The sequence below is a fragment of the Dendrobates tinctorius genome, unplaced genomic scaffold (genome assembly GCF_039654945.1).
Source record: "Dendrobates tinctorius isolate UK_male_01 unplaced genomic scaffold, ASM3965494v1 ptg000207l, whole genome shotgun sequence".
In the NCBI taxonomy this organism is placed as follows: domain Eukaryota; kingdom Metazoa; phylum Chordata; class Amphibia; order Anura; family Dendrobatidae; genus Dendrobates; species Dendrobates tinctorius.
This window is the reverse complement of record NW_027361874.1, coordinates 2,766,545-2,789,233: the sequence shown is the minus strand read 5'-3', so window position 1 is coordinate 2,789,233 and position 22,689 is coordinate 2,766,545.

Sequence of the window (22,689 nt, the reverse complement as noted above, 5' to 3'; positions counted from 1 at the left end):
CTAGTGAAAAAATATTAAACAGCCTGCTGTATCCCACCTTGTCATTTAGTGCTGTGGTGATATGAAACTGTCTGCAGACCTAAGGCACATTAAAAAATTTTTTTTCTGTTGCTAAATGTTAAACAGCCTGCTGTATACCACGTTGTCATTTTGTGGCAGTGATATTGTATTGCCAAGTTTTTTAACACTAAGGTTCGGATACGGCTTTAAAGAAGGCTACTACTTGCGATATAACACAATTTTATTTCAAAGTACAAAATTAAAGGAATTCTATGATTGAATAGTATGATTGCGTACACTTTTGTATATTTTAAGACACAAAGGTTAAGAACAGATAAAGACTGAATACATATAATGATTAAGTATATATAAAGATTAACTATATACAATATACTCACATCATCAATCACCAAGAGGCTTTTAAACATCATCCGTCTGGAATATCAGAGAAGCAACACCAAGACAGAGACCCCTGGAAGATTCACAACACTGCACGGGCGTCCCCAATCATGCAGGTATAACAACACTGTACACGTGTATCCAAGTTGTGCTTCTGTCTAAGTCATGTTTCTCTGGTCTTAGATAGTAAATTTACACTTATGTGTAATACTAGTTTCATCCCACCCCTCAAGTGGCCAGCTATCAAGGTTGGATGAAACTAAGATATCATGAAATCATCAGACAATGGGTCGTAAACCCTTAAGGGCATGTCACACTAAGAGATATCGCTAGCAATATCGCTATAACTAGTGACGTTATAGCGATATTGCTAGCGATATCTCTGTGTCTGATACTTACCAGCGACCGGCTCCCCCGCTGGTTATCGCTGATCGCGCGAGAATGCTCAGGGCGCGTGGAGCCGGGCGGGAGGACGCAGGATCGCCTGGTGTGACAGGTAAGTAGCGACCCCCGTCCCCAGCGATGTCGCTAGTGAGATCTGCCTGTGTGGCAGCTCACTAGCGACTACTTAGCGATGTACCAGCGATCCTGACCGCGTCATATCGCTGGTCGGGATCGCTGGTACATCGCTAAGTGTGACAGTACCTTTAGAATATAAAAGCCACAATGGATTTAGATAAAACTACCACAGACAAACCTTAATGCTTTCCAATGACAAACAGCAAACATAGATAAACATAGAACTGTTTGTGAAGTGAAATGGTTTCAGGTAATAAACAATAGTTCTCAAGATTCTATCACTATCTCTGTCTGTAACTGTTTGACCAGAAATGCTGCTCTGTCATGGTCTGAATGCATTTTGTATATTTCAATATGGACTCAAAATAGCCATTTTTATATTTGCACTACAGATATGAACCTGTTTGCAGACCTAAGGCACAAAAATAAATTATATCATTTCAGTTACAAAAAGTTAGATAACCCGCCGTATCACACTTTGCCATTTGGTTGGGTTGAAATAAAGCTGTAGAGGCCTGATCCAGAGGCCACAAAAAAGTGTTCTGTTATTAACGTCATATAGTAAGGGACCTGACTTTAAAAATAGTTTGTAGCATCTAGTGTGTTATAGAGGCCTGATCTATAGGCTTTAAAATAGTTTGTAGCATCTCGTAGTGAAACCTCCACCAGGGGAAGCTGGTGAGGGAAGAGAGGTTACACACTAAGAGTAGCAACACTGAGTTACCACACAGGTGTCACAGGTAACGAGAGAATGGTCAGACAAACCGTGTCAGAAACGATCAGGAGCAGACGTACCAGAAGTAGCAGCAAAACACATAGTCAAGATACCAAGCAGAGGGTCAAAAAGCCAAACATGAGCAAGGGGTCCAAAAATGTGAGGCGGAAGCCGTGGTCAGGGTACAAGCCGGGGAATCAAAAGCCAGACAGAGAACGTAGCAGCAGAGACAAATACCAAGAGACGGGGTCAGAGATCAGTCCGGGTCATACACGTGGATACAAGTCAAAGGCAGGAGGATCACCAAGGTACAAGGGTCAGAGGCTCTAAACTTGAAGCTTGAGCTATCACTAACACTGGTCAGCAGGCTGTGATGGACAGAAATAGCCAAGCTAGCTCCAGGACGATTAACCCCAACATGACCAGTGCAGAGTGAAAACAGCAGAAAATAAACTCCAGACTGGACCATGACAATAGTGTATTATAGAGGCCACCATTCTTTGGCAGATGCACAGCGGTATGCCTTATCTATGATGCCCAGAAAGAGCATGTACTCGAGTGGATGGCAAGTGCAGCTTCAAGTGGCATCTCCTCCTCTTCCTCCATCTCAACATCACACCCGATACAGTCTACAGATGTGGCACCATTCCCATTGCTTCCCCCCGCGTCCCAACTATCATAACTGACTGTACAGAACTAAAGATGGGTGAGTCTGAAGAGCTGTTCACACATGCTATGCCATGTTCATCAGAAGTGTACTCAAAAGCTTTGCAGAGTCAAGAGGAGGAAATCTGCACTGATGCCCAAAGTTTTTTTTCGCTTGGATCCGGGGCAGGAAGAAGTACGGTCTGAACGGGATCCTGACTCTCGTCATCAGGCGTTAACCCCTGGGGGGAGGTGATCCTGATGAAACTCATATCCGAGGCTCACGCGTACTGTACTGTGCTGTCAGGGTGAGTGTCAGGAACACCGCACTGAACTTGTTCACTGAGCCAGGGCGCGTGTCCTGAGTAAAGCAAACTGGGCTCAACGATACCTGTGGAGCGGCCTGCAGCCGAGTAGATGCGTACTTCGGAACCGCAGGACCCGAAGCACGTGACTGCTAGGAGCGTGGCCTAAACTCCAGGAAGCTAGGAGCAGCAAGAGAACTCCTAGCAGGGTAACTGCGAGACAAAGTTACCAAGGGGCATAGACAGGGAGAATAGTCTGGACGTAGCCAATGAGTCACACACAGAGATAGCTGCAAGGTACAAGAGGGGCGAGCAGAGAGTAGTCAGGTCACAGGCAATGAGTCATACACAGAGATAATTACGCAGTACAGAATCAACAGGCAAACTCACAACGGGAAACAGAACCAGGTCAGAACCATATAAACAAGCTATAACAACAAACAGGCACAGGCACACAGGGTTCAGTACACTAGGCCAAAGGCAAAAGTATAACTGGCAGGGATTGAAGCTTCCCAGGGGTTTAAGAAGCTCTCCCAGAACCAGAAAGAGGCCACCATCATTAACCCCAAGTGTGCAGGTCAAAATCTGCACTGAGCTCCAAACATTAACCCCTGAGGTGCAGCTCAAAAACCTGCACTGGGATTATGACAGTACCCCCCCTCTCAACGGGGGGCCTCTGGACCCCCAGGTTTTCCCGGGTACTTGGCATGGAAAGCCCGAACGAGGCGATCTGCATGTACAGAGTGAGCAGGGACCCTTGAGCGCTCCTCTGGTCCATATCCCTTCCAGTGGACCAGTTACTGCGCACCCGCCGAGAGTCCACAATATGTCCGACCTCATACTCCAATTGACCCTCCACCAGCACTGGAGGGACAACAGACTCAGAGTCCTCTTTGATAGACCCTGCGGGTTTCAACAGAGATTTATGGAACACATTGGATATTTTTAAAGAGGCGGGGAGACGCAACCTATATGCCACTGGGTTGACTATCTCCATAATCTCGTATGGACCAATGAACTTTGGTCCCAACTTAGTTGATGGTACCTTTAAGTTGAAGTTACGTGTGGAGAGCCAGACCTTCTCTCCCACCTGAAACATGTCTCCCGAAGTTCTCTTTTTGTCAGCAAAATATTTGTATCTCCCCTGGGTCCGAGAAATATTACGCCGGACTTCAGCCCAGAGGTTTTTTAACCGTGGAACGGACCCCTCTCCACCCGTGAAAACTCCCCAAAATGCGGATTAAACCCATAGTTAATCAGGAATGGGGACATATTGGTGGACTGACTCGCCCGATTGTTAAAAGCGAACTCCGCCAACGGTAACGCATCACACCAATCCTCCTGTCTGGCGGAGGTCAGACACCTGAGAATTTGTTCCAGAGATTGATTGGTGCGTTCTGTCTGACCATTACTCTCCGGGTGATATGCCGACGAGAAGGAGAGTGAGATGCCCAATTTCATACAGAACGCCCTCCAAAATTTGGCCACAAACTGCACACCTCTGTCAGACACAACATTCAGGGGTACCCCATGCAATCGGACCACATGCTGCACAAACAACCTTGACAATGTTTCTGCTGAGGGTAATGCTGCAAAGGGAATGAAGTGGGCCTGTTTAGAAAACCTATCTACCACCACCCAGATCACGGTATTACCCCTGGAAGGTGGAAGGCCGGTAATAAAATCCATGGAAAGGTGAGTCCATGGCCTATCAGGAACCGGTAAAGGTATGAGTTCCCCAGCCGGTTGGTTAGGCGAGCTTTTGGAACGGGCACACATGCCAGAAGCAGAAACAAAATCCTTGACATCCAACCTTAGTGAAGGCCACCAAAAACCCCTGGCTACTGCCTCTCTAGTGGCCGTGATACCTGGATGAGCACTCAGCCTAGACTCATGAAACTCCTGCAGAAGTCTAGGCCGCAACGAATCTGGAACAAACAGTTTATCCCCTGGCCTGGTTGCCGGAGCTAGGGCCTGAGCCCTTAGAATTTCTTGTTCCAACTCAGTTGAGACCCCCGCTACTACCACCCCTGGGGGAAGAATGGAGGATGGTGGCTCAGGGGGAGACACTGGATCAAAACTTCTGGACAAGGCATCCGCTTTAACATTTTTGGACCCCGGTTGAAAAGTAATGGAGAACTGAAATCGTGAAAAAAAAGTGACCAACAGGCTTGTCTAGGAGTAAGCCTCTTAGCAGATTCAAGGTATGCCAAATTTTTGTGATCCGTGACAACCGTGATAGAGTGAGCTGCCCCTTCCAAAAAGTGCCTCCATTCCTCAAACGCCAGCTTGACTGCAAGAAGTTCTCTATTGCCTACATCATAGTTTTTCTCAGCTGAGGAGAACTTCTTGGAGAAGAAGGCACAGGGTTTGAGATTGGTAAGGGTGGCCGGACCCTGGGACAGCACAGCCCCCACCCCCACTTCAGAAGCATCCAAATCCACAATGAATGGTTTGGACGGGTCTGGTTGTACCAACACCGGGGCAGACATGAAACATTTCTTAATCACTGAAAAGGACTCCTTAGCAAGTACAGACCAATTTTTTACATCAGCGCCCTTCTGGGTAAGATCTGTGAGTGGTTTAACCACTTGTGAGAAACCTTTAATGAATCTTCGATAATTGTTCGCAAATCCTAAGAAGCGCTGGAGCCCCTTGAGATCTCGAGGCTGAACCCAGTCAGCGATCGCCAGCACTTTCTTATGATCCATACGAAACCCCTCACAGGACACAATCAACCCCAAAAAAGACAGTTCCTGTACAGAAAACGAACATTTTTCCAATTTAGCGAACAATTGGTTCTCCTTGAGTCTCTGGAGAACTGTCCTTAGATGTTGTAAGTGAGATTGACTGTCCGGGGAATACACCAAAATGTCATCCAAATAAATAATAACAAAACGGCCTATCAGGTCAGAAAACACAACATTGATGAAATTCTGGAAAATAGTGGGTGCATTAGTTAACCCAAACATCATAACCAGGTTCTCAAAGAGTCCATCTGATGTGAGGAATGCAGTTTTCCACTCGTCCCCTTCCCGAACCCTTATCAGATTGTAGGCCCCCCGCAGATCTAACTTGGAGAACCATTGGGCCCCCGCTAACTGGATACATACTGTAAGTCTGGGATGACGGGAAGCGGGTAAGTGTTCCTAACCATTATCTTGTTATGTTCTCGAAAGTCGAGGCACGGCCGCAAACCACCATCTTTTTTCTTCACAAAGAAGAATCCTGCTTCCACAGGTGACACAGAAGGCCTGATATGCCCTTTGCGGAGACTCTCAGTTATGTACTCCTTCATGGCTTGGCGCTCAGGCCCAGACAAATTGAACAATCAAGCCTTAGGTAACTTGGCTCCGGGTACTAAATCAATGGCACAATCGTAGGGTCTATGTGGTGGCAGCGCCTCAGCCTCGCTTTCGGAAAAAACGTCTTCGAAATCGTTCAGGTACTCCGGAATACCTTCCAGACCGACAGACGACACAGACACGGATTTAACAGTGTTAACAAGATGTCCCAGGTTACCACATTTACCATTGCATCCCCATTGAGTGATTTCCCCTGTAACCCAATCAATGGTAGGATTATGGCATCCCCAGTACCAGTCCTGCAGGCAAGTTATCTAGCACAAGACAACTTAGTTTTTCCACATGAGTGGAACCCACTTTTAGAGAAAAAAGTTCAGACCTGCAACAGATACCGCCCTGGGTAAGAGGAGATGAGTCAATTGCCACAAGTTTAACAGGATCCTGAAGCCTGACTGTCCCTTTCTTATTGAGAGTCATAACTTTGGTATCAATCAGATTCACAGCAGAACCACAGTCAACAAAAGCAGTAGTCTGAACAGGACCATAACCAAGTTCCAGTTCCACATGCAGCACCATTTTTGCATGTGAGGAAAATTGTACCTGAAGGTCTGGGTAGCCTCCTCAACTATTACCCAGACCTAGTCGTTTCCCGCCATCTTGGAGGATGACGGACAGGAGGGGCAGTGTTATGAGCTCATTTTCTGCTCCACCAGTTGAGAGTTCTCCTTCCGTTCTCCCTCTGGTGGTGACAGGAGGTACTGAGGTTGGTTTAAGTGGTAGTGATCTGCCACCTGATGAAGAGGATAACGATTGGATCTCTGGAGTATCAGACTGGATATAAGACAGCCGACGCCCTATCCTGGTGCTGGTGATTCAGTCTGCTTCTGTCGTCTTTGACTTCAGCTCTCTTCCAGTCTTCTCAAGTTAAGTTTGTTTTTTGCTAATGTTCACACTTGCGCTTGTTGGTCAATTCAGTTTCTTGTGTGGTCAGCCTGCCCCTGCTGGGGCTATGCTGAACTTCCACTCCTACTTATCTGTATTTGCCAATTTGCCTTTTTGTCCCTTATTAGATTGGCCTCTTTTTACTCTGTTTCAGAATATTTCAGAGTGCTGATATAGTGGGAGAAGTCTAGTGACTTCAGGGTTAATTTTGCTATCAGACGTGTTGGACATTATTTTGGTAGGGTTTTTTGGCAGATTGCAGACAGTGGCTTTCCTTTCCTGTCCTTTCTAGTTAGTCAGGCCCCATCGTTTGCTCAGCCTATTTTCCTGCCTTTGTTTGTGTTTTCATCTTGTTTCACCGTCAATATATGTGGGGGGCTGTTTTTCCTTTGGGGTCTGCTCTGGGGCAGTTAGTTTTCCTCTTTTCCTGCTTTAGGCTTATGTAGCTCTCCGGTTGTGGCGAGGTGTCTAGGACCATCGTAGGAACGCTCCACGACTGCTGCTAGTTGTGTGGTTAAGATCAGGGATCTGCAATCTGCATAGTTACCAACCTCTCTGGTTTTCTGAGACTTAGTGTGTTGTTTTTTTCCTCCTCGGTGACCCATTCATAACAGGGCAGTCCTTCTTCCAGTGTCCGGATTCCCCACAATAGAAGCACAACTGCTTCTCCCAGCGGAGTCTTCTTTCTTTTTCCTCACAGGTGACAGAGCTCACCTCCATAGCCACAGGAAGAGTCCTGGTCTCATCTCCACTGAAGAATAATAGTGTTTCCCGTTGCATAATGCCTCTAGCCCGCAGTCTGCGATCCATGCGAACCGCTTGGGTCATGGCATCCTCCAGGGAGTCAGGCGGACGATGGAGTGCCAAAGCATCCTTCAGACGTTCACACAGGCCTCTGTGGAACAGCCCCCGAAGGGCGGCATCACTCCAAGAAATCTCGGCTGCCCAATGTCTGAATTCAGTACAGAACCATTCGGCCGAGTGCTCCCCCTGACAGACACTCATCACCTTGTCCTCAGCCAACCGCACTCTATCAGGCTCATCATAAATAAGCCCTAAGGCTTCAAAAAATGCATCCACAGACATTCTCTCTGGGGCAGAAGTGGAAAGCAAAAATGCCCAGGCTTGTGGGGACCCCCTAAGCAGGGAAATAACTACCCCCACCCTCAGTTTCTTATCCCCAGAGGAGCGGGGTCTCAAAGAGAAAAAGAGCTTACAGCCCTCCTTAAATGCCCTGAAATCATCTTTGTTACCAGAAAACATATCTGGCAATTTAACCGGGGATTCGGGTGGGACCAAAATGACATCTCTATTCCCCACCTGCTGGAAGCCTGCGGAAAGTACCCCCTGAACTGAGTCCTCAACCCGCCATTGCGACTGGGCCAGAGCTTGGTGTTCCAAACTAAGCTTCTGCAGTGACTGAGTCAAGCATTTCACCTGCTCAGATAAAGCACACATTGGGTCCATGCTGCAGAAGTGAGGAGAGAAAAAAAAATTGCAGGCCAGTTATAATGTCAGGAACACCGCACTGAACTTGCTCACTGAGCCAGTGCGCGTGTCCTGAGCAAAGCGAACTGTGCTCAACGATACCTGTGGAGCGGCCAGCAGCCGAGTAGATGTGTACTTCGGAGCCGCAGGACCCGAAGCACGTGACTGCTAGGGGCGTGGCCTAAACTCCAGGAAGCTAGGAGCAGCAAGAGAACTCCTAGCAGGGTAACTGCGAGACAAAGTTACCAAAGGGCATAGACAGGGAGAATAGTCAGGGCGTAGCCAATGAGTCACACACAGGGATAGCTGCAAGGTACAAGAGGGGCGAGCAGAGAGTAGTCAGGTCACAGGCAATGAGTCATACACAGAGATAATAACGCAGTACAGAATCAACAGGCAAACTCACAACGGGAAACAGAACCGGGTCAGAACCATATAAACAAGCTATAACAACAAACAGGCACAGGCACACAGGGGTCAGCACACTAGGCCAAAGGCAAAAGTATAACTGGCAGGGATTGAAGCTTCCCAGGGGTTTAAGAAGCTCTCCCAGAACCAGAAAGAGGCCACCATCATTAACCCCAAGTGTGCAGGTCAAAACCTGCACTGAGCTCCAGACATTAACACCTGATGTGCAGATCAAAAACCTGCACTGGGATCATGACAGTAAGAAGAGGAGGAGGGTGACTCCAATGGCGAGGAATGTAATCACACAGAGGATGATGATGAGGTGTTAGATCCCAGTTGGTGTGAACATAGAGGCACACAGCTGAGTAGGTCATCTGAGGAAGAAGACGAGGAGGTTACATTGTGCCGTCCGTCGCAGACATGTAGTGATGCAGCCATGACGAGCGATGCATCCTCAGCCACAACTGTGCCTCTGACCAGCAGCATTCACGGGTCTGCAGCTTGCAGGGGTGGCAAGGGTTGTCTAGCCTGGGCTATTTTTGACACTGCAAAGGATGAGCCAACTCACGTAATCTGACAACTTTGCAAAAAAAAAGTCGAGTCGAGGTAAAAAGTGCAATAATTTGACTACTACATGTATGAACCTTAACATGCACAATCAACATGTTTTACTGTGGGAATCCCACTGTGTAAAATGCGGACCAGCGGACCTCAGCAACCATCAGCAGCCCCATCAATCGCATCTGCTGCTTCTTCCTCCTCCTCGGTTACCGTGCCAACTATTGAGACGCAGAGACATATTCTCTTCAACATATTTATTAATGATCTAGTAGAAGGTTTACACAGTAAAATATCAATATTTACAGATGATACAAAACTATCGTATTTTTCGCTTTATAAGACGCTCCGGATTATAAGACGCACCACAATTTTTGAGGAGAAAAATAAGAAAAAAATATTTTTTAATAAAATGGTGGTGCCTCTTATAATCCTTGCATCTTATTGCTTACCGGGGTTGGTGGCTGCGGTGTAGAGGGGTCCCAGGCTCGCTGCTGGAGGAGGCAGGCGTGGAGTGATGCTGCAGGCCGCATTCAGGGATGAGGGGGGGGCTCCGATGTGTGCTGTTGCTGCTGCAGAGTCTTGTGCTGGTGTCAGGTTTCTCCACTTGTCTGGCGGTTGGAGGCCGGTGCTGCGGGTGCTCCGGTGTGGCGTTGTGTGCCCATCGATGCCCGGGGCTCTGCCGACATTGTTTGACAGACCAGAGCCCCAGCATTTCCTTGGTTCCCTGTATATGTGCGCTGAAGTGCCGGTAAAAAAAAAATGGCCGCCGGCGCGTGCGCAGATGGGATCTCGGGACCAGTTCTCGAGAGATGAGATCTGAAATCTCATCTCTCGAGAGCTGGGTCCCGAGATCTCATCTGCGCACGCGCGGCGGCCATTTTTTTGCAGGCACCACCGCGCGCGCACACAGGGAACCCAGGGAAAATGGCCGCCGGCGCGTGCGCAGATGGGATCTCGGGACCCACCTCTCGAGAGATGAGATTTCAAATCTCATCTCTCGAGAACTGGGTCCCGAGATCCCATCTGCGCACGCGCCGGCGGCCATCTTTTTACCGGCACACAGGGAACTGAGGAAATGCCGGGGCTCTGGCCTGTCGCACAATGTTGGCAGAGCCCCGGGCATCGACGGGCACACAACGCGGCACCGGACACACCCGCAGCAGCGGCCAGCAACCGCCGGACGCCCCCGATCACAGCCTAGGTAAGGCATGTCCGCTTTGTAAGACGCACCCCTGTTTTGCCCCAAAATTTTGGGGAAAAAAAGTGCGTCTTACAAAGCGGAAAATACGGTATGTAAAGCAGTCAATACAAGAGATGATAGCGTTCTGCTACAGGTGGATCTGGATAGGTTGAAAATCTGGGCCGAAAGGTGGCAGATGCAGTTTAACAATGATAAATGTAAGGTTATACACATGGGAAGAAGGAATCCATATCACCATTACACAATGAACGGGAAACCACTGGGTAAATCTGACATGGAGAAGGACTAGGGGATCCTAGATAATGATAAACTTACCTGGAGCAGCCAGTGCCAGGCAACGGCTGCCAAGGCAAACAGGATCATGGGGTACATTAAAAGAGGTCTGGATACACATGATGAGAGCATTATACTGCCTCTGTACAAATCCCTGGTTAGACTGCGCATGGAGTACTGTGTACTAGAGTTGAGCGAAATAGGTCGGTCAGATTCAAAAATCGCCGACTTTCTCCAAAGTTGGGTTTCGCCGATTGAAACCCGACCCTAGCGTGAGGTCGGCCATGAGGTCGCCGATCAGCGCGCCAAAGTCGCGTTTCAAATGATGCTTTCAGTGCCTTTTCTCACCCAATGATGGAGGACACACACTGTGGGCAACGCGATGACATGCGCAGCGGCCAGCACCATCTTAGAGAAGGGCATTGAAGTGATTGACTGGCTTTGTGTGGCGTCATAGTGGGTATAAAAGGCTGTGAACGCCGACCGCCATCTTGCTTCTGCCGATCTTACAATAGGGAGAGGTGCTGCTGATTCTGAACAGGGAGAGCGTTAGGCAGGGAAGAAGAAAAAAAAAACTGCTTCTGCTGATAGCGCTTTTCACTGTACAGTTAGTGTGCAGTGAAAGGGGAGGATTTTTGTTGTGTGCAGCAGCGCTCGTGGTGATTAGACTGCCTTTTAAGGCTACCTGCTAGCTGCATTGCTGTGTGCACACTGCTGTTCAAACTGCTTTTTTCAAAGCACTCCAAATTTTATTATTTTGTCCTGGTGAGTTACTGAGCGTTCATTTTTTCACACACCGTCTAGCGGTGTACGCTCCTCACACACTACCGTGTACCGGCTGGTATCACGGACAAATAGAAGCTATCTGGGTGTGACTCTGGAAGAAAAAGCCGAGGAGTTTGTTCGTTTTTCCAGACCTACACCTTAGAGTTGTGTCCGTTTTTTAAACAGTTTCGTATATCTGCTGTTTAATTACAGTCAAAACTAGACAGAGACAGCGTGTGTCAGTCCGTATACAAATACACGGAGCTTGACAATTTTCTATACAGACACCGTCTAGCGGTGTACGCTCCTCACACACTACCGTGTACCGTCTGGTATTGTAAGGTTGGGCTGAGGGAGGCGATTAGGTGGTGCTGATCCAACAGGACTGGGGGGTGACCCACTTCGTGGCGCCAGCAGACATGAGACTGAGACAAGGGTTGTGTCCAACAGTTCAGATTACATTGGCCACTTTTCGGACGACCACCGTACTTCATCACAGGATTTGTCCACAATTCACTTTTTACACAGATCCGGGTACCTTCTCTTCCTTATATTAACGTTCGTGGCATCCTCTATGGATCTTCCCCACTGTGGCTGCCCTAAGCACTTCCTCCACAGCGTTTCACCCTTTAGAGTATGCCGTCCACCTGGTAAGCACAGTCTGTCTCTGTCCGCAGCCACTGTCCTTTTGGGTCACCCCCCGTGACCGTCTCCACTGTCAGTAGCTCTCTGTAGGCCTTTTCGGTCTTTCTACCTACAGCAAACTCTCCTCTTTAGTGAGCTCCCTTGGCTGACTGGAACTTCCAGAACCTTCCCTGACCTCTTATACTCCCCATTCCAAATAGCTCCGCCCACTATCACCTGACAGTAACCTTTAACCAATGGTAGTAACCTTGACCCATGGCAGTTACACAATCACCTTCTCCTATACTCCCCACTGCCCTCTAATGGTCAAACTGCCACATGACACTCTTTTCACTATCTCTCTTTCTCTTACTACAGACAGACCTGTCCATCAGCTCAACCTCCCCACAGTATCAGGGACAAATAGAAGCTATCTGGGTGTGACTCTGGAAGAAAAAGCCGAGGAGTTTGTCCGTTTTTCCAGACCTACACCATAGAGTTGTGTCCGTTTTTCAAACAGTTTCGTTTATCTGCTGTTTGATTACAGTCAAAACTAGACAGAGACAGTGTGTGTCAGTCCGTATACAAATACACGGCGCTTGACAATGTTCCATACAGACACCGTCTAGCAGTGTACGTTCCTCACACACTACCGTGTACCGCCTTCTAGCATGGACAAACAGAAGCTACCTGTGTGTGACTCTGGAAAAAAAAAAAGAGGAGTTTTTCCGTTTTTCCAGACCTACACCTTAGAGTCGTGTCCGTTTTTCAAACAGTTTCGTATATCTGTTGTTTGATTACGGTCTAAACTAGACAGAGACAGCGTGTGTCAGTCCGTATACAAATACACGGAGCTTCACAATGTTCCATACAGACACCGTCTAGCGGTGTACGCTCCTCACACACTACCATGTACCGCCTTCTAGCACGGACAAATAGAAGCTACCTGTGTGTGACTCTGGAAAAAAAAAAGAGGAGTTTTTCCATTTTTCCAGACCTACACCTTAGAGTCGTGTCCATTTTTCAAACAGTTTCGTATATCTGTTGTTTGATTACGGTCTAAACTAGACAGAGACAACGTGTGTCAGTCCGTATACAAATACACGGAGCTTGACAATTTTACATACACACACCGTACAGTGGTGTACGCTCCTCACACACTACTGTGTACCGCCTTCTAGCATGGACAAATAGAAGCTACCTGTGTGTGACTCTGGAAAAAAAGACGAGGAGTTTTTCCATTTTTCCAGACCTACACCTTAGAGTTGTGTCCGTTTTTCAAACAGTTTCGTATATCTGCTGTTTGATAATGGTCTAAACTCGACAGAGACAGCGTGTGTCAGTCCGTATACAGATACACGAAGCTTTACAATTTTACATACACACACTGTACAGCGGTGTACGCTCCTCACACACTACCGTGTACCGCCTTCTAGCATGGACAAATAGAAGCTACCTGTGCGTGACTCTGGAAAAAAAAAAGAGGAGTTTTTCCAGACCTACACCTTAGAGTCGTGTCCATTTTTCAAACAGTTTCGTATATCTGTTGTTTGATTACGGTCTAAACTAGACAGAGACAGCGTGTGTCAGTCCGTATACAAATACACGGAGCTTGACAATTTTACATACACACACCGTACAGCGGTGTATGCTCCTCACACACTACCGTGTACCGCCTTTAGGCACGGACAAATAGAAGCTACCTGTGTGTGACTCTGGAAAAAAAGACGAGGAGTTTTTCTGCTTTTCCAGACCTATACCTTAGAGTCGTGTCCGTTTTTCAAGCAGTTTCGTATATCTGCTGTTTGATTATGGTCTAAACTAGACAGAGACAGCGTGTGTCAGTCCGTATACAAATACACGGAGCTTGACAATTTTACATACACACACCGTACAGCGGTGTACGCTCCTCACACACTACCGTGTACCGCCTTCTAGCATGGACAAATGGAAGCTACCTGTGTGTGACTCTGGAAAAAAAACCGAGGAGTTTTTCCGTTTCTCCAGACCTACACCTTAGAGTCGTGTCCGTTTTTCAAACAGTTTCGTATATCTGTTGTTTGATTACGGTCTAAACTAGACAGAGACAGCGTGTGTCAGTTCATATACAAATACACGGAGCTTGACAATTTTACATGCACACACCGTACAGCGGTGTACGCTCCTCACACACTACCATGTACTGCCTTCTAGCACGGACAAATAGAAGCTACCTGTGTGTGACTCTGGTAAAAAAAACAAGGAGTTTTTCCGTTTTTCCAGACCTACACCTTAGAGTCGTGTCCATTTTTCAAACAGTTTCGTATATCTGCTGTTTGATTACCGTTTAAACTAGACAGAGACAGCGTGTGTCAGTCCGTATACAAATACACGGAGCTTGACAATTTTCCTTACACACATCATATAGAGCTGTCCGATTCTCCAACAGTATTGTATATCTGCCGTTCGCATTACAGTCACTTTTATACCTAGTCATCATGTGTGTGTGACACTCCGTAAATACATATACGGAGATTGTATGTTGCACAAAAATGGTATACAGCTGTACACTTCTGATACAGTTCCGTATATCTGCTTGTTGGATTACGGTGCAATACATACTGTGAGAGCGTCTGTGACTAACATAATATATACGTTGATTTAATTTGTTTAATACACCTTACACAGCTGGACGCTCCTCATACAGTACCATCTCTTGGCGTTCCAAGGTCAGAGACAGTGTTTGTGCGTGACGGTAGGGATGTGGATTTGCCAGAAACTGCTCCTCCACCCACCACGGGCAGTGCATTATTGATACCTGGAACATTGGCCCACATGTGCGATTATGTCTTGCGGATCCTAAAAAGGGACCCCTGCATTGCCAAAATGATGAGGGATGACGACTACTGGCTGGCCAGCATCCTCGATCCACGCTACAAAGGCAAATTACACAACATCATGCCACAGGAGAACCTTGAGATAATATTGGCAAACAAACAAGCAACTCTGGTAAACCGTTTGTTTGAGGCTTTCCCAGCACACAGCAGCGGTGCTGGTTCTCCCACGACCCATAGTGGGCACAATGGAAGAGGTGTTCGTGGTGCACACAGCAGAAGTGGCGTTGGAGACAGGGGTTTTAATGTCCATGTTGTGGAATGATTTCTTAAGTCCCGCTCACACGACTGCTAATACTGCATCGATTAAAAGTGACAGGAGGCACCAGTTGTCAACTATGGTTACAAACTACTTTTCCTCTCATATCGATGTTCTCCCTCACAGGTCATTCCCCTTTGACTATTGGCCCTCTAAACTGGACGCCTGGCCTGAATTGGCACAATATGCCTTACAGGAGCTCGCTTTCCCTGCTGCTAGTGTGTTATCTGAAAGAGTCTACAGTGCTGCTGGATCAATCCTGACAGAAAAAAGGACCCGTTTGTCGACCCAAAATGTTGATGATCTAACCTTCATTAAAATGAACCATGCATGGGTTTCAAAGGATTTTGTTCCACCTTCCCTTGATGACACATAGGTTACCAGAAAAGTGCCTCGGTTTTTTCCTCCTTTTCCTCGGACTTGCCCAATTACGCCCTTTGAAGCAGCTGAATGTCCAGCCAACACATCTACATATGCCAATTTTTAAACCTCCCTAACTGGGCTGCCCACCCCTCCCCCAATGGCTGTGGTCAAGACCTGGCGCACCCGGGCAAGTTCCGTTGCTCTGAACAGGTGGATGGGCCCACTGATGGCCGACGGCAATGGCACAAGGCCCCTCATAGTACAATACAATGTCTCAGACGGTGGGAGGGCCAACTCGCCGTCAGATACACCAGCGTAATATGAGGGGCCCTGTGCCAGTACCGTCGACCACGATTGTGCCCCCCCTGCTTGGTCATGACCACAGCACTATTAAGTTGCAATACTTACCTCTCCCTGCTCCACCGCTGTGTAGTCTGTGCAGTTAAATCCTTCACAGGGACGGCCACTAGAAATTTGGTGTATTGATCAATGATGGTTAAGATGTAGCTATGGCCTGTCCTGCTGGCCTCTACCTTCAGTTGATCAATGGCTACCATTTGAAATGGACGTCAACTTACAAGCGGATGCAGTGGTGGTTTATGATCACCTTTCACAGTTGTGATAGTCACAGACGTGTGACATTCCTGCCACCATTTTTCAATGTGTCCTCTCATGCCAATCCAATAGAATCGCCTATGGCCTCTGGTTTCTGTCTTTTGCACTCCAAAATGACCAGACACATCATGATAGGCAGTGAGGACCATTGGTACATCTCTCCCTGTGATCACAATTTGATGGAGACGAATAACTGTGATGTGATCCACGCTACTGCGATAAAGCAATCCTTTCTTCACACAGAACCTTTTTCGCTTTCTCCACAGACACAGTAATTGAGGGTCTGCATCATCTACCGGGAGGTTTTCCCGCGATGAGTAATTCCAAAATTTCTGCTAACACTCAACTTTGCGTCTATACTTGTATCCATGTAGTTTCCAGTAGCGGAGATTCTTGACTGGCTTACTGAGATTGAAATATATACAAAGATTTAAAAGTACCACAACACTGTATACTGGTGTACGCTATAAATACCTTTCCTTTTTTCTACTTTTGTAATTCTGGTGTAATACATAGTGAGCCTGTGAGTGTCTGTGTCTGACTCCGGAAGTATAGACGGAAATTTAACCCTAGACTGGACACACCTGGTATGTGCTGATACAGTACCTTGTTTCAAAAATTTGTATTAAGGTATCATCTGTAGGATAACCAACTGTGGGGGGGGACCCTCTTCTTGCCGCAGACAAACACGAGACTGAGACAGAGTTTGTATTGAACAGGTCCGTTTTTAGTGCCCATCCTTCTGTCGACAACAGCAATTCACCACAGCCGTTTCACATTTCTCTGTACACAGGCCCCTGTACCTTCACTTCCTTTTTAACTATAATCGTGGCGTCCTCTGTGGCTCTTCCACTGTGGCTGGCCTTGCCCAACCACCACAACGCTGCACCAGTCTGAGCACACCGTCCGTATGATAGCCCCAGGCCGTCTTCGTCTGCGGCTACCGTCCTCTGGGCCACCCCCCCGTTACCGCCTCAACTGTCAGTCCTCTCTGGAGCCTTTCCACTGTCTCTATTTCCTCAGCAGAACTTCCTCTTTACTGTGCTCCCTTCGCTGACTGACTCTTCCAGAACCTTCCCTCAGCTTTTTATACTTCCAGTTCTGGTAACTCCGCCCACCATCACCTAACAGTTTCTCTGACCAATGGCAGTTATTCAGTCCCACTCCTACACTCTCCACTGCCCTCCAATGGGCAAGCTAAAACACTGCACCCTTTCTCTTTATCTTAGCGGTTTCACACCTACACTGCGCTACACCTCTGCTTCTCACTACAGGCTGGTTAGTTTTTCAGTCCACCTTCCCTACATCATCCATAGTGAGTGAGCGTGTGTGGGTTACGCCTTCTATATATACGGTGAATCGGAGCATCAAATTTTTACACTATACTCGATACAGCTTGTATCTTGTTATATAGTACCTTTGGTCGACATTTAGCATTACGGTCAAATCCATACTGTGTTAGCGCCTGAGAGTGACTACGGGATTATTTATACGGAGATTTCAATTGTACCCTAAAAATATATACTTGCTATCTTGTTATCCATTTTTTATTATGGTCAAAACCAAACTGAGTGAGCGTCTGAGGGTGACTATGGAAATATATACCGATATTTTCAATTTGGCCAACACTGTATACAGCAGAACGCTTCTGATATAGTAACCTTTTTAGCTATATAGATTCTGGTGTAATCCATAATGAGCCTGTAAACGTCTGTCAGTTATTCCAACAATATATTTGGAAATTTAAGATTACCCCAACACTGTATACAGCTGTACGCTTGTGTTACATAACCCATTTACAGCTTTTCATATTCTTGTGTAATCCATACTGGGCCTGAGAGCGTTTGTGTCTGCCTCCTAAAATGTATACGGAGAATCAGAATGTTTACACTATACTATATATTCCTTGCATCTGGTGATACTGTACCCTTTTTCAACTTGTTATTTTATTGGTTAATCCATACTGAGCCTGTGAGCGTCTGTGTATGCCTCATGAAATATATACGAAGATTTACTGTTATCCATAGACTGTATAGAGCTGTAAGCTTCTGATACAGTACCATATATCTGCTGGTATTTTGGGTCCATTTTCAAAAACAAGAGGAAGTATGGTGGAAGAGGATGCGGATGTGGGCGTGGAGGGCCACCTGGTACTGATGATGGTGGTGGTGCATCTGCTGGTAGTGCCAAAAACACAATAGCAGCTAAGGCAGGAGGTGTTGAGCCAGCATCATGGTGTAGCTCTGGAAGGCCTGTAAGGCTCCCTTTTCTGGGAGTAGGTAGACTGCTTTTAAAGCCGGAGTATCAGGAACTGTTTGTGGCTTACATTGCTGAAACTGCCTCCAGCTCTATTGCCTCCTCTTCTGAAGTTGTAAAAAATGCAAGCACTGAGTCGGAACTACAGGCTTCTGGTCAGGAGCAACCCCTTTCCTTGTGTCCTTCACCCACACCAAAAGTGAAGGATGTGGAAGCACACACCTCAGATTACTCCATGGAGCTCTTTTCACATACCATGCCAAATAGGGCCCATCATGTACAGGAGCAGTGTAAATGGGGCAGATCAGACACTGGAGCAGCATCTAAGGGGCCCATTATACACTGGAGCATTACAAATGGGGCCCATTATATATGGACCATTATTGGAGCCCATCATACACTGGAGCATCATACATGAGGCCCATCATGTACTGGAGCATTGTAAATGGGACAGATCAGACACTGGAGCAGCATCTAAGGGGCCCATTATACACTGGAGCATTACAAATGGGGCCCATTATATATGGACCATTATTGGAGCCCATCATACACTGGAGCATCATACATGAGGCCCATCATGTACTGGAGCATTGTAAATGGGACAGATCAGACACTGGAGCAGCATCTAAGGGGCCCATTATACACTGGAGCATTACAAATGGGGCCCATTATATATGGAGCATTATTAGGGCCCATGATACACTGGAGCATCATCCATGAGGCCCATCATGTACTGGAGCATTGTAAATGGGGTAGATCAGACACTGGAGCAGCATCTAAGGGGCCCATTATACACTGGAGCATTACAAATGGGGCCCATTATATATGGAGCATTATTAGGGCCCATCACACACTGGAGCATCATCCATGAGGCCCATCATGTACTGGAGCATTGTAAATGGGGCAGATCAGACACCGGAGCAGCATCTAAGGGGCCCATTATACACTGGAGCATTACAAATGGGGTCCATTATATATGGAGCATTATTGAAGCCATTATACACTGGAGCATCATCCATCAGACCCATCATGTACTGGAGCATTGTAAATAGGGCAGATAAGACACTGGAGCAGCATCTAAGTGGCCCATTATACACTGGAGCATTACAAATGGGGCCCATTATATATGGAGCATTATTAGGGCCCATGATACACTGGAGCATCATCCATGAGGCCCATTATGTACTGGAGCATTGTAAATGGGACAGATCAGAAACTGGAGCAGCATCTAAGGGGCCCATTATACACTGGAGCATTACAAATGGGGCCCATTATATATGGAGCATTATTAGGGCCCATGATACACTGGAGCATCATCCATGAGGCCCATCATGTACTGGAGCATTGTAAATGGAGCAGATCAGACACTGGAACAGCATCTAAGGGGCACATTATACACTGGAGCATTACAAATGGGGCCCATTATATATGGAGCATTATTAGGGCCCATGATACACTGGAGCATCATCCATGAGGCCCATCATGTACTGGAGCATTGTAAATGGGGCAGATGAGACACTGGAGCAGCATCTAAGGGGCACATTATACACTGGAGCATTACAAATGGGGCCCATTATATATGGAGCATTATTAGGGCCCATGATACACTGGAGCATCATCCATGAGGCCCATCATGTACTGGAGCATTGTAAATGGGGCAGATCAGACACTGGAGCAGCATCTAAGGGGCACATTATACACTGGAGCATTACAAATGGGGCCCATTATATATGGAACATTATGTGGAGCTTATTAGATACTTTATGGAACATTATATGTGACTAATTATTTGGTATGGAGAAATATATGGGGCTCATTGTGCGCCATACAGAATAATGTGGTGGCCATAACACTGTATGGAGTAATATACTGTCCTGTTTTTGAGCTATTGTACAATTTAAAATAGATCAGTCATGTCATGTAAGCAGTGAAGTATGTGTCATTGTACCATACCTATATTTCTGTGGCGTATCGGAGCATCATGAGTTGTGGTATGTGTTAAAGGGGCGCACTGACACTCTTTGGCCCAGGGCACACGAAAACCTGGAGCCAGCCCAATCCCCCCACAACTTTAGCCAAATAACCCCCAGTTTTCAATCCGTAACTATTATTAGGAAGTAAATTAAGGTTGACAAGCTTCAGTTATAAGTATTGATGTTTTTGGCATTGAAATGGGCACTGTAGGTGTGCTTACTGTCTTCCACTCCCTGCCGACTTTGCTTCCCCATTGACTTGCATTGGGTTTCGTGTTTCAGTCGGCCTCTGACTTTTCCCTATAGTCGGCCGATTTCGTCCGCCCCGACTTTTGCGAAAGTCGGGTTTCATGAAAACCGACTCGACCCGAAAAAAGGCAAAGTCGCTCATATCTACTGTGTACAGTTTTGGGCACCAGTGCTCAGGAAGGATATAATGGAACTAGAGCGAGTACAATGGAGGTCAACAAAATTAATAAAGGGGATGGGGGAACTACTATACCCAGAAAGATTAGCAAAATTAAGATTATTTAGTCTAGAAAGAAGACGACTGAGGGGCGATCTAATAACCATGTATAAGTATATAAGTGGACAATACAAATATCTCTCCGAGGATCTGTTTAAACCAAGGAAGGTGACAGTCACAAAGGGGCATTCTCTGCGTCTGGAGGAGAGAAGATTTTTCCACTAACATAGAACAGGCTTATTTATTGTTAGGGCAGTGAGAATCTGGAATTTCTTGTCTGAGGAGGTAGTGATGGCAAACTCAGTCGAGGGGTTCAAGAGAGGCCTGGATGTCTTCCTGGAGCGTAACAATATTGTATCTTACAGTTATTAGGTTCTTTAGAAGGACGTAGATCTGGGTATTTATTCTGATGGAATATAGGATGAACTGGATGGACAAATGTCTTTTTTCGGCCTTGGTAACTACTGTATGTTATTATGTGTCAGTCTGGGCTGCAGTGCTGGACTTGTGCAGGTATTTCAGCCCAAAAGGTACACATAGTGACCTTCTCTGGTTAATGCCACTTCTATGTCTTTGACTGCAGAACCTCGGGTTCTTTACCCGCTCCAGTTATACTGACTGAGAGACCATATTCAGCTGTAACGGAAGTGGACATTCCTGCTGTCACGATCCATTTTTGGATTTGTGGCAGCTCTGGTTCCACTAACATTAAAAAAATTTTTCCTTTCAGGCAAGCGGGGATTAAATGCAGTTTTTTTCCACTGGCAAGCTGATGTTACTGCACTGCTGCTGGGTCAGCTGATGTTGCTGGTGACCACTCCCACGTCCTTTAAAAGGTCATCTGATGCATCAGCTGACTCTTGGTGATACAGTTCCTCTTTGGAGAGCAACCTTTGCAAAAGCAGCTCTCTGGTGTCAGCCAAGTCTGGTGTTTGGAGTCCTGTTGCTGCTGTGGTGTGGAGCTAAGCAGTGGAGTGCACAAGCTAAGTGTTGTATTTTTGTTACCTTGTCCCTTTGGTGTCTATCACTTCCCCCTGTGTGTTCTATCTGCAGAAGTGAGGCTAGAGCTCCTTGCCAGGAGTGCACTAGCCAGGGCAGATCTAGGTGACAAATAGGGATGAGGTATCCTGACGTCGGCAGGGGGAAGGACCTGCATAGGTTGTTAGGTGAGAACAGGGAGCTGCTCAGGGTGGAGCTCAAGAGGTGACCGTCCCTGATTCCCTATTGTCAGGCACAAATTAAGGACCTCTGCACCATTCTGCACAGTTTTGAAATGGCTACTAAGATGGTTAGCGCTGATGACGCCGTCATCAGCATCACTATTCTGGTCATTTATATGCTGGAGCAAACTTTGAATAGCCTGCGGGAGGAGATGGTGGTCCCAGTAGGAGAGGAGGAAGCAGAGGAGGCAGTGGAAGGGATAACATTGTCTCTAAGTTCAAGACTATTGTTAAAAAGGCGGGTGCCAAGGGAGGGTGGATTATTGCGATTGAGGGGGGCTGGTAATAACAGACAAGCTGTTATTGAAGGTGCAAGATCCGAGGAAGAAATGAAGGAGGAAGAGGTGATGGGCGAGCAACTGTTGGATGAAGAAGATAATCCTCCCCTCTCTGTTGTTTGAGGTTGGCGGGAGGGGATGGAGGAAACGAGCCTCATTATTATCCAGCCACCAACACAGCATCAGCTTGGACCACCTGGTAGAGCCCGACATATGAGTGCCTTCGTGCTGCACTA